The 16191-nt window shown below is 39.7% G+C and overlaps 2 protein-coding genes across 3 annotated transcripts in view; one reads left to right on the top strand and one right to left on the bottom strand.

Annotated features, from left to right (window-relative positions):
- LOC138959133 (small ribosomal subunit protein eS24-like) overlaps window positions 1-16191 on the top strand; it is a 434279-nt gene that overhangs the window by 302430 nt on the left and 115658 nt on the right. The window lies entirely within an intron of this gene.
- The window catches only part of LOC138959124 (retinoic acid receptor alpha-A-like), a 203495-nt gene that overhangs the window by 98698 nt on the left and 88606 nt on the right, over window positions 1-16191 (bottom strand). For both annotated transcript variants that reach the window (XM_070330480.1, XM_070330481.1), the window contains exon 4: window positions 12796-12919. The gene's annotated coding sequence lies outside the window, so the exon portion shown is untranslated. The remainder of the gene's footprint in view (window positions 1-12795; window positions 12920-16191) is intronic.

The raw sequence follows: 16191 nt of genomic DNA, 5'->3' as shown, positions 1-16191 counted from the left end.
CCAGCGATGAAAGGAACCTTTCTGTTCTGAACCCATTGCCACCTTTCGTTTCTCACATAAAAACAACAAAAACACTGCAAAACGCCTTATTGATCGGTGTTTTGGGTCAGTGAACGAATTATCTTTCTGATCGTGATGTAAGATGCATTCACACGAGCAAGACACGTATTGCTGAGCAACTCCAGAAGGGGACTGTGTGTTGCCACTAAGAATTAAAACAAACAAACCTAACTTCTGCGACAAGAGTGACCTGCGGCTTCACAGCAGTTACAGTAAATCAAATGCTGATGTCAGAACTTAACAAGAACTTCCTTGTGAACAATTTCACTTCGAGAACAGCTTTTTGGGTAAACAGAGAAAGAAAAAAAAACCCGACAGAAAACAAGAACAGGGAACATCATTTGGGAACTTTTGTGTTTGTTTGTATTTTTGTTTTGTTTTGTTTGGTCTTTTGGCATCATTTTAAAGTCAAGTTACACAATGCAAACAATGAAATGTTATTACAAATGGTAGACGGAAGCCTTCCAAAACGGACCCCTGTTCAGCTGATTATGCTGACTATCTTAAGTGTTATTTACTGTTTATTGGAAATAAATCAGGTGCAATTTCCATTGCGAAAAATCTATGCTAAACCACATAGTTTTACAGTCAATAGAACATAACCATAGGCTTTAGTTTTGCTTATGGGCGACTGCAAATAGGAGCAGAAAACTAGTCCGGGGGAAATAAGGGGGATATGGTGAAGTGCCCTCAGGCTCCACAAAACACTCTCATCATATGCAGATTTCCGAGACAGCTTTGACGGAATACTGATGCAGCAGTCGTTGCTGTGAAAGAGAAATCTCATTTTCATGCGAACAAACCAATCCGTTTTGGGATTTTCTGATTTGAAGCTGTAAAAAGCAGCGACAATGTTGGCGATGACCTGTCAACATGACCTGTGTTACTAATGAGTTTCTTGACAGTGTCCCGCACAGTCATGTCACAAATCGCATCAGACTTGGGAATCGGCTTAAAGGACCCGTCCAACACAGAACTGAAGGGACTAGTCGCTGTTCACATTGTGACTGTCGGTGTCTGCTCTACCAAAACTGAACATCAGCGTATACCACGTGCCTGTGTCAGTGAGTGATGGAACTATGATGAGGATGACAGCGCAGAAAAGACTCAACATCACCATTCATAATTTGCCTTTGTCAGAGCGCCCTGCCCAGTTATGGCATGATGACGAGGAAGACGACAATGACGATGATGATGATGATGATGATAAAGACGAGAAGACTTCAGCATCAGTGTTCGTCAAGAGCATGCAGGGAAGTCGTTTGGCACTGCTGCCGTGTAAAGGCAGAAGGAAGCAAGTCCATGAAACATAGTTTCGAGAAAATCAACCTTTTCTCTTTGCATCTATGTATTGAAATGTAAAGCTTTAAATTATATATTTTTTTACTGATGAAATGCAGGGCAGTGTTTTGTGTTTCTGTTATGAATATCAAAACCCACATTTGATTCATCACTTAGAAATAATTATTTTTTGTGGACTTGCTACCTTTTGCCAAATTAATACACAAAACTCATTCACTTAAAAATAATGGTAAAAGGCAGTAACAGGACATACTGCTTTCTGCCAAATTATGTCCCAATTTAAATATTGTTAAAACAAGAAATTCCTACGAGGTAGGAAAAACACCCCCGTCAAAGGGAAATAACCTTCTCAGTTGGTGGCAGTGACTGAGTGAGAATGGTTATTTCCCTTTGACCATTAAGATGTCCCTCTATAAGTCCTTGTATAATTTTAATCCACCAATAACTCCCTAACCGTGTGTTTGACTGGTCCCAATTTTTGTAAGGACCGTCTCAGGAATGTATAGAACCTGTTCACCAAGTTTGGTGACGATCGGTCCGTTCATTCTTGAGATCTATATGCGAACACAAACAAACAAACAAACAAACACATCGAGCTAAACCTATACACACCCCAATACCGGGGGTGTAATAAAAGTAGCTAAAGGCAGTTACGGACTTAGTTACTGCTTTCTGACATTTTACTTTTGGTCTGGTTGTGAAAGAGGCATAAAGCAGGAAGTGGACTTACTGCTTTCTGCCAATTTATTATCAGAGAAAATGCAAATTTGGGGAAAACGTTTTCCCATACACACATACCCACACCCTCACCCACTCACACACCCACACACACAACACATACACACACACACACACATGCACCCATAAACACACACTGAGTCACTCTCACACACTCTCTCTCTCATCCTTTTTGTTGTCTGCTTGTCTGTATGTCTGTCTGCCTCTCTCTCTCAGCCTTAAATCTTAATCCTTGTAAAATAAAGTTCAACTCAATTCAATTCTCTCTCTCTCTCCCCCCTCTCTCTCATCCCCCTCTCTCCCCCCCCCCCCCCTCTCTCTCTCTCTGTCTCGCTCTCTTCCCCTATCTCTTTTGCCCAGAGTTGTCAGTATTTTCATTAATTGGCCTCTCCGAGTGTCTCCACAACGTGACTTGTGCCCAACAAAAAGATAAATGCATAAGAGAAAATATCCAAAAGATACACGTATGTGCCTGAGGAGATAAGTACACGCTGTTCATTGTTGCGTTGGCTGGCGCTATCATAACCTAGCTACATTTCCATAATTTCTAAAAACTGTTTCAGTAGTTACATTTAGTCAAGTTTTGACTAAATATTTTAACATAGAGGGGGAATCGAGACGAGGGTCGTGATGTGTATGTGTGTGTGTGTGTGTTGTGTGTGTGTGTGTGTCGAGCGATTCAGACTAAACTACTGGACCGATCTTTATGAAATTTGACATGAGAGTTCCTGGGAATGATATCTCCGGACGTTTTTTTTCTTTTTGATAAATACCTTTGATCACGTCATATCCGGCTTTTTGTAAAAGTTGAGGCGGCACTGTCACACCCTCATTTTTCAATCAAATTGATTGAAATTTTGGCAAAGCAATCTTCCACGAAGGCTGGACTTTGGTATTGCATTTCAGCTTGGTGGCTTAAACAATAATTTATGAATTTGGTCATTAAAAATGGGAAACTTGTCATTTTTTTTTTTAAACAAACTTATTCGTCGTCATTTTCTGATTACAAACAAGCTCTGAAAATTAAAAGTATGAAAATTATGATTAAAATTAATTTTCCGAAATCGATTTAGAAACAATTTCATCTTATTCCTTGTCGGTCCCTGATTCCAAAAACATATAGATATGCTATGTTTGGATTAAAAACAAACTCAGTACGCTAAAAAGAATAGAGATACAGAAAAGCGTGTTATCCTGCTCAGCGCGACCATTACCGCACTATTCTGGCTTGTCGATTTCACTGCCTTTGCCACGAGCGGTGGACTAACAAAACTACGAGTATGCGGTTTTGGTGAAAAAATGCAGTGCGTTCAGTTTCATTCTGTGAGTTTTGACAGCTTGACTAAATGTTATTTCGCCTTACGCGACTTGTTTTCCTTTCTCGTTGTCGATTGCTAAGCCGCAGATGTTGATGTCCAAGCAGCAATGCCTGACTGACTCCTTATTGCGCAACATCGTTTTTAAGAAATCACAGCTGTTGTTCGTACAAAAACACGAGCAATTCGGTTTATTTCATGTTTATTAAAAAACTTAATTCGTTTGATGCTTTCACACGTTTTGAGGCATAGTCGCGCACACACACACACACACACACACACACACACACACACACACACACACACACACACACACACACACACACACACACACACACACACACACATACTCTCTCTCTCATCTTTTTACATTTAGTCAAGTTTTGACTAAATGTTTTAACGTAGAGGGGGGAATCGAGACGAGGGTTGTGGTGTATGTGTGTGTGTGTGTGTGTGTGTGTGTGTGTGTGTGTGTGTGTGTGTGTGTGTGTGTGTGTGTGTGTGTGTGTGTGTGTGTGTCTGTGTGTGTGTAGAGCGATTCAGACCAAACTACTGGACCGATCTTTATGAAATTTGACATGAGAGTTCCTGGGAATGATATCCCCGGACGTATTTTTCGTTTTTTCGATAAATACCTTTGATGACGTCATATCCGGCTTTTTGTAAAAGTTGAGGCGGCACTGTCACACCCTCATTTTTCAATCAAATTGATTGAAATTTTGGCCCAGCAATCTTCGACGAAGGCCGGACTTCGGTATTGCATTTCAGCTTGGTGGCTTAAAAATTAATTAATGACTTTGGTCATTAAAAATCTGAAAATTGTAAAAAAAATAAAATTGTTTTTAAAACGATCCAAATTTACGTTTATCTTATTCTTCATCATTTTCTGATTCCAAAAACATATAAATATATTATATTCGGATTAAAAACAAGCTCTGAAAATTAAAAATATAAAAATTATTATTAAAATAAAATTTCCGAAATCGATTTAAAAACAATTCATCTTATTCCTTGTGGGTTCCTGATTCCAAAAAACATATAGATGTGATATGTTTGGATTAAAAACACGCTCAGAAAGTTAAAAAGAATAGAGATAAAGAAAAGCGTGCTATCCTTCTCAGCGCAACTATACTACCCCGCTCTTCTTGTCAATGTCACTGCCTGTGCATCGAGCGGTGGACTGACGATGCTACGAGTATCCGCTCTTGCTGTAAAAATGCAGTGAGTTCAGTTTCATTCTGTTAGTTCGACAGCTTGACTAAATGTTGTAATTTCGCCTTACGCGACTTGTTTGTTGTCTGCATGTCTGTCTGCCTCTCTCGCTCTCTCTGTCTCTCTCTCTCTCTGTCTCTCTCTCTCTGTCTCTCTCTCTCTCTCTCTCTCTTTCTTTCTCTGTCTCTCTCTTTCACTCTCTCTTACTTTTTATAAGAAATAGGAGACCAGATTTGTCAATAAGGTGTTCAATTTCTCGAACCAGACAAAGGTTTTTAAGTGAGAAATTGCGAGAACAGAGAGCAATGAAACATGCATTCACGTAATGATGCTGGCAAGGAAGCAAGTCCAGTGTAAGGCGAAATTACTACATTTAGTCAAGCTGTCGAACTCACGGAATGAAACTAAACGCACTGTATTTTTTTTCACCAAGACAGCACAGCTTCGTCAATCCCCGCGAGAAGGAAATCGCTCACCTCCCACGTGCAAAACGCAGTGATATGCACACGCCAGAATAGCGCGGTAGTGTATTGTGCTAAGCAGGAAAGCGCGCTTTTCTGTATTCGTGTTAACTTTCTGAGCTTGTTTTGAATACAACCTATCATATCTATATGTTTTTGGAATCAGGAAACGATAAAGAATAAGATGAAATCATTTTTGGATCAATTTCTTAAATTTTAATCGTAAGACTAATTAATCTATTTTCGTTAATTGTGATCACATTTTAAGAGTAAACTTGACATATGTATATATTTTTAGATTCAGAATGCGATGAAGAATACGATGCAATCAATTTTAAATCTGTTTGCGAAAAATCGATTTTAATGACAACTTTAATGAGCAAACTCATTAATTAATTTGTAAGCCTCCAAGCTGAAATGCAATACTAAAGTCCGGGCGTCGTCGAAGATTACTTGACCAAAATTTCAACCAATTTGGTTTAAAAATGAGAGCGAGACAGTGCCGCCTCAACTTTCACGAAAAGCCGGATATGACGTCATCAAAGACATTTATCCAAAAATGAAAAAATCGTCTGGGGATATCATACCCAGGAACTCCCATGTAAAATTTCATGAAGATCGGTCAAGTAGTTTTCTTTAAATCGCTCTACACACACACACACACACACACACACACACACACACATACACCACGACCCTCGTCTCGATTCCCCCTCTATGTTAAAACATTTAGTCAAAACTTGACTAAATGTAAAAACCAAGAAGTCCATGGACTTGCTTCCATTTGCCAATATTTTGCTTTGATTAAAAAAATTTAAGTGGACTTACTTCTTTAAAAAAATTGATAATAATTGATCGCACAACTTAGAAATGTTGACAAAAGATGCGCCTCGTTTTGACCAAATTTGGACTTACTGCCTTCTGCCAATACACGGCAGTCTGGTAGTCGGCAAAACTAAACATGCTTCACATCGCCGAAAGACGTTGTCGTTATTTTGGCAGAACTACCAAACGTTTTCATAAAGGCAAATTCCGAAACTCGTATGGCAATTTCGGAATATTTGGCAATTGCAGAAGAAAATAAATCATTGGAACATCCCTGCTGCCTGCGCCCCATCCCAGGGTCGAGTAATAAGACAATAATGTTAACAATGATAATAAATAACTTTTCTATCGCTAGAGTCCCATCAATTATTGATGACAAATGAGGGAAGACTCAAAACCAGCACACGGCAAGTGACTGTACCAGCTCGCCAACGCCGTGTGATGGCTCGCAACAATAGCCACACACGATGACGAAGTTGGCGGTGGTGACATGAAATCGATGGGGACCTATGACCAACACTAATCCTCTCTATCCCCCCTCCCCCTCCCGCCAACTGGACACCGGCGGTTACATCGCCACCATTCTTTCTTGGCATTCCAGATTCTCAGAGTATAAGGAGTGAATATAAAAAGTTTGTTTGTTTGTTTGTTTGTTTATTTGTTGCTTAACGTCCAGCCGACTACGCAGAGCCATATCAGGACGAGGAAGGGGGGGATGAAGGGGGCCACTTGTCAAGCGATTCCTGTTTACAAATGCACTAACCCATTACTTGTGTCCCAGCAGGCTTTAGTAAAACTAAATTAATACGGTACCTGCTGGAAGATTACCAGTTTCCAGTATGTTAAAATAGGCTTAACCTATCTACTGCTGGACTTACATCAGAACACTAACAGATTAAACTATACATGAATCGCGAGACAAGCGGCAAGAGAAGAGATTTTTGGAAAAAATACAGGTGAATGAGCAAGAAGGCAGAAAAAAGAAAAGAATTCATGAAGAAAAAGAGAGCATGACAGGAAAGAGGAACCAAAAATCTACCTAACAGCAAACTAGAAAGCTCCTGCGGTTCCAAAAACAGGAGGAGCCTTTAATTTCATAACCGCAGTGCCCCACTGCGGGAAATATAACAAGTCGCGTAAGGCGAAAATACAATATTTAGTCAAGTAGCTGTCGAACTCACAGAACACGTGGAATTGACAAGAAGAGCGGGGTATTCGTTGCGCTGAGAAGGATAGCACGCTTTTCTGTACCTCTCTTTGTTTTAACTTTCTGAGCGTGTTTTTAATCCAAACATATCATATCTATATATTTTTGGAATCAGGAACCGACAAGGAATAAGATGAAAGTGTTTTTAAATTGATTTCGAAAAAAAAAATTTGATAATAATTTTTATATATTTAATTTTCAGAGCTTGTTTTTAATCCGAATATAACATATTTATATGTTTTTGGAATCAGCAAATGATGGAGAATAAGATAAACGTAAATTTGGATCGTTTTATAAATTTTTATTTTTTTTTACAATTTTCCGATTTTTAATGACCAAAGTCATTAATTAATTTTTAAGCCACCAAGCTGAAATGCAATACCGAAGTCCGGGCTTCGTTGAAGAGTACTTGACCAAAATTTCAACCAATTTGGTTCAAAAATGAGGGCGTGACAGTGCCGCCTCAACTTTCACGAAAAGCCGGATATGACGTCATCAAAGACATTTATCAAAAAAATGAAAAAAACGTTCGGGGATTTCATACCCAGGAACTCTCATGTCAAATTTCATAAAGATCGGTCCAGTAGTTTAGTCTGAATCGCTCTACACACACACACACACACACACACGCACGCACACACACACATACGCACATACACCACGACCCTCGTTTCGATTCCCCCTCGATGTTAAAATATTTAGTCAAAACTTGACTAAATATAAAAAGTGAGGGATGAGGCCCTTTCACTGGTGCGAGAAGCGGGAAGGGACAATGTGCAGCTGCGAGTCAGTAAAAGTAGACACGCAATTTGTAAAAACACTAGCTTGTTTCCATTTTTACATTTAGTCAAGTTTTGACTAAATGTTTTAACGTAGAGGGGGAATCGAGACGAGGGTCGTGGTGTATGTGTGTCTGTGTGTCTGTGTGTGTGTGTGTGTGTGTGTGTGTGTGTAGAGCGATTCAGACTAAACTACTGGACCGATCTTTATGAAATTTGACATGAGAGTTCCTGGGTATGATATCCTCAGACGTTTTTTTCATTTTTTGGATAAATGTCTTTGATGACGTCATATCCGGCTTTTCGTGAAAGTTGAGGCGGCACTGTCACGCCCTCATTTTTCAACCAAATTGGTTGAAATTTTGGTCAAGTAATCTTAAACAAAGCCCGGACTTCGGTATTGCATTTCAGCTTGGTGGCTTAAAAATTAATTAATGACTTTGGTCATTAAAAATCTGAAAATTGTAAAAAAAAATAAAAATTTATAAAACGATCCAAATTTACGTTCATCTTATTCTCCATCATTTTCTGATTCCAAAAACATATAAATATGTTATATTTGGATTAACAACAAGCTCTGAAAATTAAATATATAAAAATTATTATCAAATTTTTTTTTCGAAATCAATTTAAAAACACTTTCATCTTATTCCTTGTCGGTTCCTGATTCCAAAAACATATAGATATGATATGTTTGGATTAAAAACACGCTCAGAAAGTTAAAACGAAGAGAGGTACAGAAAAGCGTGCTATCCTTCTCAGCGCAACGAATACCCCGCTCTTCTTGTCAATTCCACTGGCACTGCCTTTGCCACGGGCGGTGGAGTGACGATGCTACGAGTACACGGTCTTGCTGCGTTGCGTTGCGTTCAGTTTCATTTGCTGCGTTGCGTTGCGTTCAGTTTCATTCTGTGAGTTCGACAGCTACTTGACTAAATGTTGTATTTTCGCCTTACGCGACTTGTTACATTTAGTCAAGTTTTGACTAAATGTTTTAACATAGAGGGGGGAATCGAGACGAGGGTCGTGGTGTATGTGTGTGTGTCTGTGTGTGTGTGTGTAGAGCGATTCAGACTAAACTACTGGACCGATCTTTATGGAATTTGACATGAGAGTTCCTGGGTATGATATCCTCAGACGTTTTTTTCATTTTTTTGATAAATGTCTTTGATGACGTCATATCCGGCTTTTCGTGAAAGATGAGGCGGCACTGTCACGCTCTCATTTTTCAACCAAATTGGTTGAAATTTTGGTCAAATAATCTCCGACGAAGCCCGGACTTCGGTATTGCATTTCAGCTTGGTGGCTTAAAAATTAATTAATGACTCCTGGTCATTAAAAATCTGAAAATTGTAAAAAAAAAAAGTTTTTTATAAAATACAATACAATACAATACAATACAATAACTTTATTAATCTCTAAAAGAGAAATTACATTGCTGAGCGTTTGTGTCCGTAATAATAACATACATAAAACATTCAAAATAAACATTTGTTCTTTGTCCTGAGAAAATATAGCACATTGGTTATCACATAAGAAAGTATATTAAAACGATCCAAATTTACGTTCATCTTATTCTCCATCATTTTCTGATTCCACAAACATACAAATATGTTATATTTGGATTAAAAACAAGCTCTGAAAATTAAAAATATAAAAATTATTATCAAAATTAAATTGTCCAAATCAATTTAAAAACACCTTCATCTTATTCCTTGTCGGTTCCTGATTCCAAAAACATATAGATATGATATGGTTAAAACAAGTCGCGTAAGGCGAAAAACAATATTTAGTCAAGTAGCTGCCATTTTTCAGCAAGACCGTATACTCGTAGCATCGTCAGTCCACCGCTCATGGCAAAGGCAGTGAAATTGACAAGAAGAGCGGGGTAGTAGTTGCGCTAAGAAGGATAGCACGCTTTTCTGTACCTCTCTTTGTTTTAACTTTCTGAGCGTGTTTTTAATCCAAACATATCATATCTATATGTTTTTGGAATCAGGAACCGACAAGGAATAAGATGAAAGTGTTTTTAAATTGATTTGGACAATTTAATTTTGATAATAATTTTTATATATTTAATTTTCAGAGCTTGTTTTTAATCCGAATATAACATATTTATATGTTTTTGGAATCAGCAAATGATGGAGAATAAGATAAACGTAAATTTGGATCGTTTTATAAATTTTTATTTTGTTTTACAATTTTCAGATTTTTAATGACCAAAGTCATTAATTAATTTTTAAGCCACCAAGCTGAAATGCAATACTGAACCCCGGGCTTCGTCGAAGATTACTTGACCAAAATTTCAACCAATTTGGTTGAAAAATGAGGGCGTGACAGTGCCGCCTCAACTTTCACGAAAAGCCGGATATGACGTCATCAAAGACATTTATCAAAAAAATGAAAAAAACGTATGGGGATTTCATACCCAGGAACTCTCATGTCAAATTTCATAAAGATCGGTCCAGTAGTTTAGTCTGAATCGCTCTACACACACACACACACGCACACACACACACACGCACATACACCACGACCCTCGTTTCGATTCCCCCTCGATGTTAAAATATTTAGTCAAAACTTGACTAAATATAAAAATCAATTTCACTGCCTTTGGCGTGCGCGGTGGACTGACGATGCTACGAGTATACGGTCTTGCTGCGTTGCATTGCGTTCAGTTTCATTCTGTGAGTTCGACAGCTACTTGACTAAATGTTGTTTTTTCGCCTTACGCGACTTGTTACATTTAGTCAAGTTTTGACTAAATGTTTTAACATAGAGGGGGAATCGAGACGAGAGTCGTGGTGTGTGTGTGTGTGTGTGTGTGTGTGTGTGTGTGTGTGTGTGTGTGTGTGTGTGTGTGTCTGTGTGTGTGCGTGTGTGTGTGTGTAGAGCGATTCAGAGTAAACTACTGGACCGATCTTTATGAAATTTTACATGAGAGTTCCTGGGTATGATATCCCCAGACGTTTTTTTCTTTTTTTCGATAAATGTCTTTTATGACGTCATATCCGGCTTTTTGTAAAAGTTGAGGCGGCACTGTCACACCCTCAATTTTTAATCAAATTGATTGAAATTTTGGCCAAGCAATCTTCGACGAAGGCCGGACTTCGGTATTGCATTTCAGCATGGAGGCTTACAAATTAATTAATGACTTTGGTCATTAAAAATCTAAAAATTGTAATTAAAATTATTTTTTTATAAAACGATCCAAAATTACTTTTATTTTATTCTTCATCATGTTCTGATTCCAAAACATATAAATATGTTATATTCGGATTAAAAACAAGCTCTGAAAATTAAAAATATAAAAATTATGATTAAAATTAAATTTCCGAAATCGTTTTAAAAACTATTTCATCTTATTCCTTGTCGGTTTCTGATTCCAAAAACATACAGATATGATATGTTTGGATTAAAAACACGCTCAGAAAGTTAAAACGAAGAGAGGTACAGTAAAGCGTGTTATATGAAGCACAGCGCAACCGCTACCGCGCCAAACAGGCTCGTCACTTTCACAGCCTTTTGCACTAGCGGCGGACTACGTTCAGTTTCATTCTGTGAGTTCCACAGCTTGACTAAATTTAGTAATTTCGCCTTACGCGACTTGTTTGTTGTTGCAGAGAGTAGGTGTAGAACTACTCTCACAGCCCAAAATTAAAGGTTGTTGGTTTTTAACGTCCCTTCAACCTATTAAGCTATACGGAACAAGCCCTCCGGGTCGACAAATGTACATTTGCTTATTGCTGCACAAAAGGAATACTTTTTGGACAGCACACGTGAGACAAACACGCCGAACGAGCTTACTCAATTCCCCACACACCAACCATGACTGTTTCAAGACAAGTGTCCCAAAGGACAGATGTTGCTGAAAGACATCTTCACTCTCGTGTCAATCGTCCTGTACATCCCCAGAGGTCTGTCCAGGCTTGGGATAAGAGCTTCATCAACTTGACATATGCCTAAGTTTAGAAGCTTAGTTGCTTTATGTACACCGTGAACTTGATTGTTATTGAATTTCGTAATCACAATAATGTCAATCTGCGAAAGTAATTCTTAGACAAATGCATAAAAAAAACACTTACCAAAACAAATATCCAGGCCGTTAATTTTCAATATGTGCCCAAGGATGTTTGTTTATTTGTTTGTTCGTTCATGGGCTGAAACTCCCACGGCTTTTACGTGTATGACCGTTTTTACCCCGCCATTTTGGCAGCCATACGCCGCTTTCGGAGGAAGCATGCTGGGTATTTTCGTGTTTCTATAACCCACCGAACTCTGACATGGATTACAGGATCTTTTTCGTGCGCACTTGGTCTTGTGCTTGCGTGTACACACGGGGTGGGAGAGTCTGCACACAAAGTTGACTCTGAGAAAAATAAATCTCTCGCCGAACGTGGGGACGAACTCACGCTGACAGCGGCCAACTGGATACAACTCCAGCGCGCTACCGACTGAGCTACATCCCCGCCCCTGCCCAAGGATGAAGATCCTCTTATCCCAGGTGAAAAGCCCGGAGTCGTGGTGGATATGGTAGTTTGAACATGCAGGTGATGAACATGTCCAGATATGGTGGACCTGAAGGAGAAACTGCGGCGAACTGCAGACTTCATCAAATCAACTATATTGACAGTGTAGCATGCCAACGGAAACAAAGAACCAAAAAGAAAGAAGAAAGAAAGAAGAAAGAAGGAAGAAAGAAGGAAGAAAGAAGGAAGAAAGAAAGAAGAAAGAAAGAAAGAAGAAAGAAAGAAGAAAGAAAGAAGAAAGAAGAAAGAAGAAAGAAGAAAGAAGAAGAAGAAGAAGAAGAAGAAGAAGAAGAAGAAGAAGAAGAAAAGAAGAAGAAGAAAGAACATGCATGAAGGTATCTTTACAGAGACTAAATTGAGACTTACAGCAGGCGTCGGCAGCGACTTCTCTCGGCATGCTGGCGGGAGGACAAGTTACACAACAACTACGTAAAGGGTGGTGACTGCAGTGTCTCAAACTCTGTTCACGTCTCTTGTGCTCCTGTCCAATCTGCAACATAAATAAGCAAAAACCAATGTAAATATATTGTGAATGTAAAACTGAAGATATGAGTTAAAGTCACACAGGATAATACGCGAACACACACACACACACACACACACACACACACACACACACACACACACATACACACACACACACACACACACACACACACACACACACACACACGCTTATGTAATTAGATGAGACATTACATATTACTTCACTGCATTAGTGCACTCAACCAAACATAAGGCAACAAAAAAAACCAAGTCTGTTTACGGTAACATAGGCCAAAAAAAAAGGGTCGGTAGGTTGGGAAATTTTTTTTTTCTAAAAAAAAAAATATTTTTAAGTTATTTTGCCCCCCCAAAAAAACTTTTTTTCTTTTCTTTTTTTCCCCAAATGCCAAAAAAAAAAGTCGAGGGTCGCGCGAAAAAATAGGGTCGGTCGGGATACCGTAAACAGACTATTTTTTGTGCGTGGCTTAAAAAGGGGTCAATTTTGAAAGAAGAGTCAGCTCATAATTCCTTTTTCACGACCTTGATCTACAGTTATATTAAAGAAATAAACTGTAATAAGGTAAAAGCTTCTCATCATCTTTGTTTCTTTACAGCCAGTGGCAAAAGTATGGGTTTTTTTGGGGGGGGAGTGGGGGGGGGGGTGTGTGTTTTTAAATAAGGGAATGTCAGCGAGCCAAAGTGGCAGGAATACGTAATATGAATAGAATAAGAAACCGGGTGGCAGTCAAACCATACACAAACACAAAGCAAACAATCTATTCTGTCAACCCCTTTCAATGTTCGCCTTCAAGTCTACAACTCTTTTTGTCTTGCGTCAGCCAGAAAGCCTACTAGCAAGTTTAATGTCTTGAGAATCTGTATGAAAGCAGACAGAACTGTGCTGATGAGGACTGACAAGGCTGGCCGCTGTGTCTGCAATGAGGTCAATAAGTTCGCAGTTGCAGCGTGCTTGCGATGCACGTGTTCACTTGAAAGTCCAAAGTGCATTGCCAAGTAGCACGGATATTTACTAGAGTAGTAGAGCTTTTATTTATCTATACATATAAATAAAAGAGAGTGTCTGTCTGTGTGTGTGTGTGTGTGTGTGTGTGTGTGTGTGTGTGTGTGTGTGTGTGTGTGTGTGTGTGTGTGTGTGTGTGTGTCTGTCTGTGGTCGCCATACCTCAGAGATGGCAAAAGATAAGCACAAGATATTTTGCATGCACACTGCCCTGGACCCACAAATGTGCACCTGGGTTTTAGTTTCTCCAGACATTGTTTCCTTCCTCGGATAATTACCCTCCCCATCTATCAATACAGTCTATATAGTGCAAAGGAGGTAAGTCATGCTTTGTCACCCACGGAAGGGAGGTAACTCTCATCAAACCAGTATACCGTGTCATTCTCAAGGGTTACCCCCCGCCCGCTATCATCCCGCCCCCCCCCCCCCCCCCCCCACACACACACACTAACCCTGCCCCCTGCTCCCCCTCCCTGCCTTCCAGATCATCGCGAATAATGTTTACGAAACGATCGCCTCAGTGAAAGATCACGAGAATTTACAGATTTCTCTCCCCTGTTCAAAAAGGTATGACGCGCTCACTCATGAGGTATGCGTGCTTTGTCTTTGATCAGACGGTAACTACAGTGGGTGTGAGAAGGGGTAAACAAATCACGAAGAACACGTTGAACCAAATAGAAACTTGCCTTGCCTAGATACATCCAAATGTATGAGCTCACACTGTCATTTTTCTTATCCACATTGGAATAAGATTCGAGAGGTTTCTGAGAGAGGGGAGAGCAGAAACACCCGGGCGAAGCCGGGCCTGACTGCTAGTACTGATATAAAAGGGAACGGGTAATGTTTTACGGTTTCTCTAGCTTCAGCAAAAACATAGTTGGACTTTCACAGATTTTCTACGGTTTCCTTAAACTCAGCAAAAAGGCTGTCTTCAGAAATAGCCATGTGAAACGGACGTCAAATACTGGTGAACCTTTTGATATCCACTCAGTGTGACAGCAAATTTCACAGGGGGCTAGTAAAACTATGGGACATGTGTTACATTGTCGTCTGAAATACGTACTCCGTTAACCTATTTGAATGCAAGCAATAAACATTTGACAGGTATATCTTCAGATTTTCTCTACATGCAGCAGGAATATGAGGAGGTGAATTTTGAAGAGCAGAGACTTTAGAGCAAAATCCACGATCTGTGACCTATTCTGGTCGTATATAATTTAAATTGGTGTGGGCGTGTGCGTGTGTGTGTGCGCGTGCGTGCCAGTGCGTGCGTGTCTTCATGCGTGTGTGCCGTGTAGTCTGATATTTTTAGTCCAAACATCGCACCTCAACACTTTCAGAGCAATAATAAACATTTTATTATGGAGGATATCCCTTTAAGAGGCATAGCTGCTTCAGGGCCGGACTACCGGGGGGGTTATGGGGGTTGCGCAACCCCCCCCCCCCCCCCCCCGCTAGCCTAAACATGTACCTTACTTATTTAATTTTTTTTTATTATTGCTTATTTTATGCCGTTTCATGCAAGGAGCGACCATTTTCCTATCTCAGAATATGACCTACCCGTCAGCTTCAGGGGGCTTCGCCCCCTGACCCCCACAACGAGGGGGGGGGGGGGGGTGGTGTGGGTTCTAGGGTTTCCGGAACCCCCCCCAGCCAAAAAATAAAAATATTGAATGAGGTATGCATTTCTTTATTTTACATTGAGTTTCAATTTTTGGGGTATTAAGGTATTAGAACACACCTGACAGTACGCTGGAGTAGCCTCCCTTCCCGGATTTAGAACGCGTTTCGTGTCGTAACAGATTATCCACTTATTAGCCATATCCGTATGCAAAATAATGAAATAAACATTAGGAAATGTCAGAAGTTTACAACTATCGACATTCTCTATCAGTGCAATAAAAAACAATCGTTAGAACTTGCATTTACGACATGTCGTGCGTGAGAACGTGTCACTGTAAACAAGCACTTCTTGCCTGGCTGAAGAACCATACGAGTCAATCTAAAACAGACAAGTAATGGAAAGCAGTCTGCGGATAAACATAACAAACTGCTGATGAAAAAGTGTGTTCGTCCCTGCTCTGGATAAAAGACATTGGACTGATGACAACGTGGCAGCGTTCACGCGAACAGATTTTTTTTCAGATTATCGCTTCTACATTTTATTGCACGTACTTGGGGCAGATCAGAATTTCACACTGGAAGATGACAAATTGGTCTTGTGAGTTGAGAACCACATGTTCTTTGCCGACAGAA

Source organism: Littorina saxatilis, linkage group LG2 (genome assembly GCF_037325665.1).
Source record: "Littorina saxatilis isolate snail1 linkage group LG2, US_GU_Lsax_2.0, whole genome shotgun sequence".
Taxonomy (NCBI): Eukaryota; Metazoa; Mollusca; class Gastropoda; order Littorinimorpha; family Littorinidae; genus Littorina; species Littorina saxatilis.
This window is presented reverse-complemented; position numbering and strand designations above follow the sequence as displayed.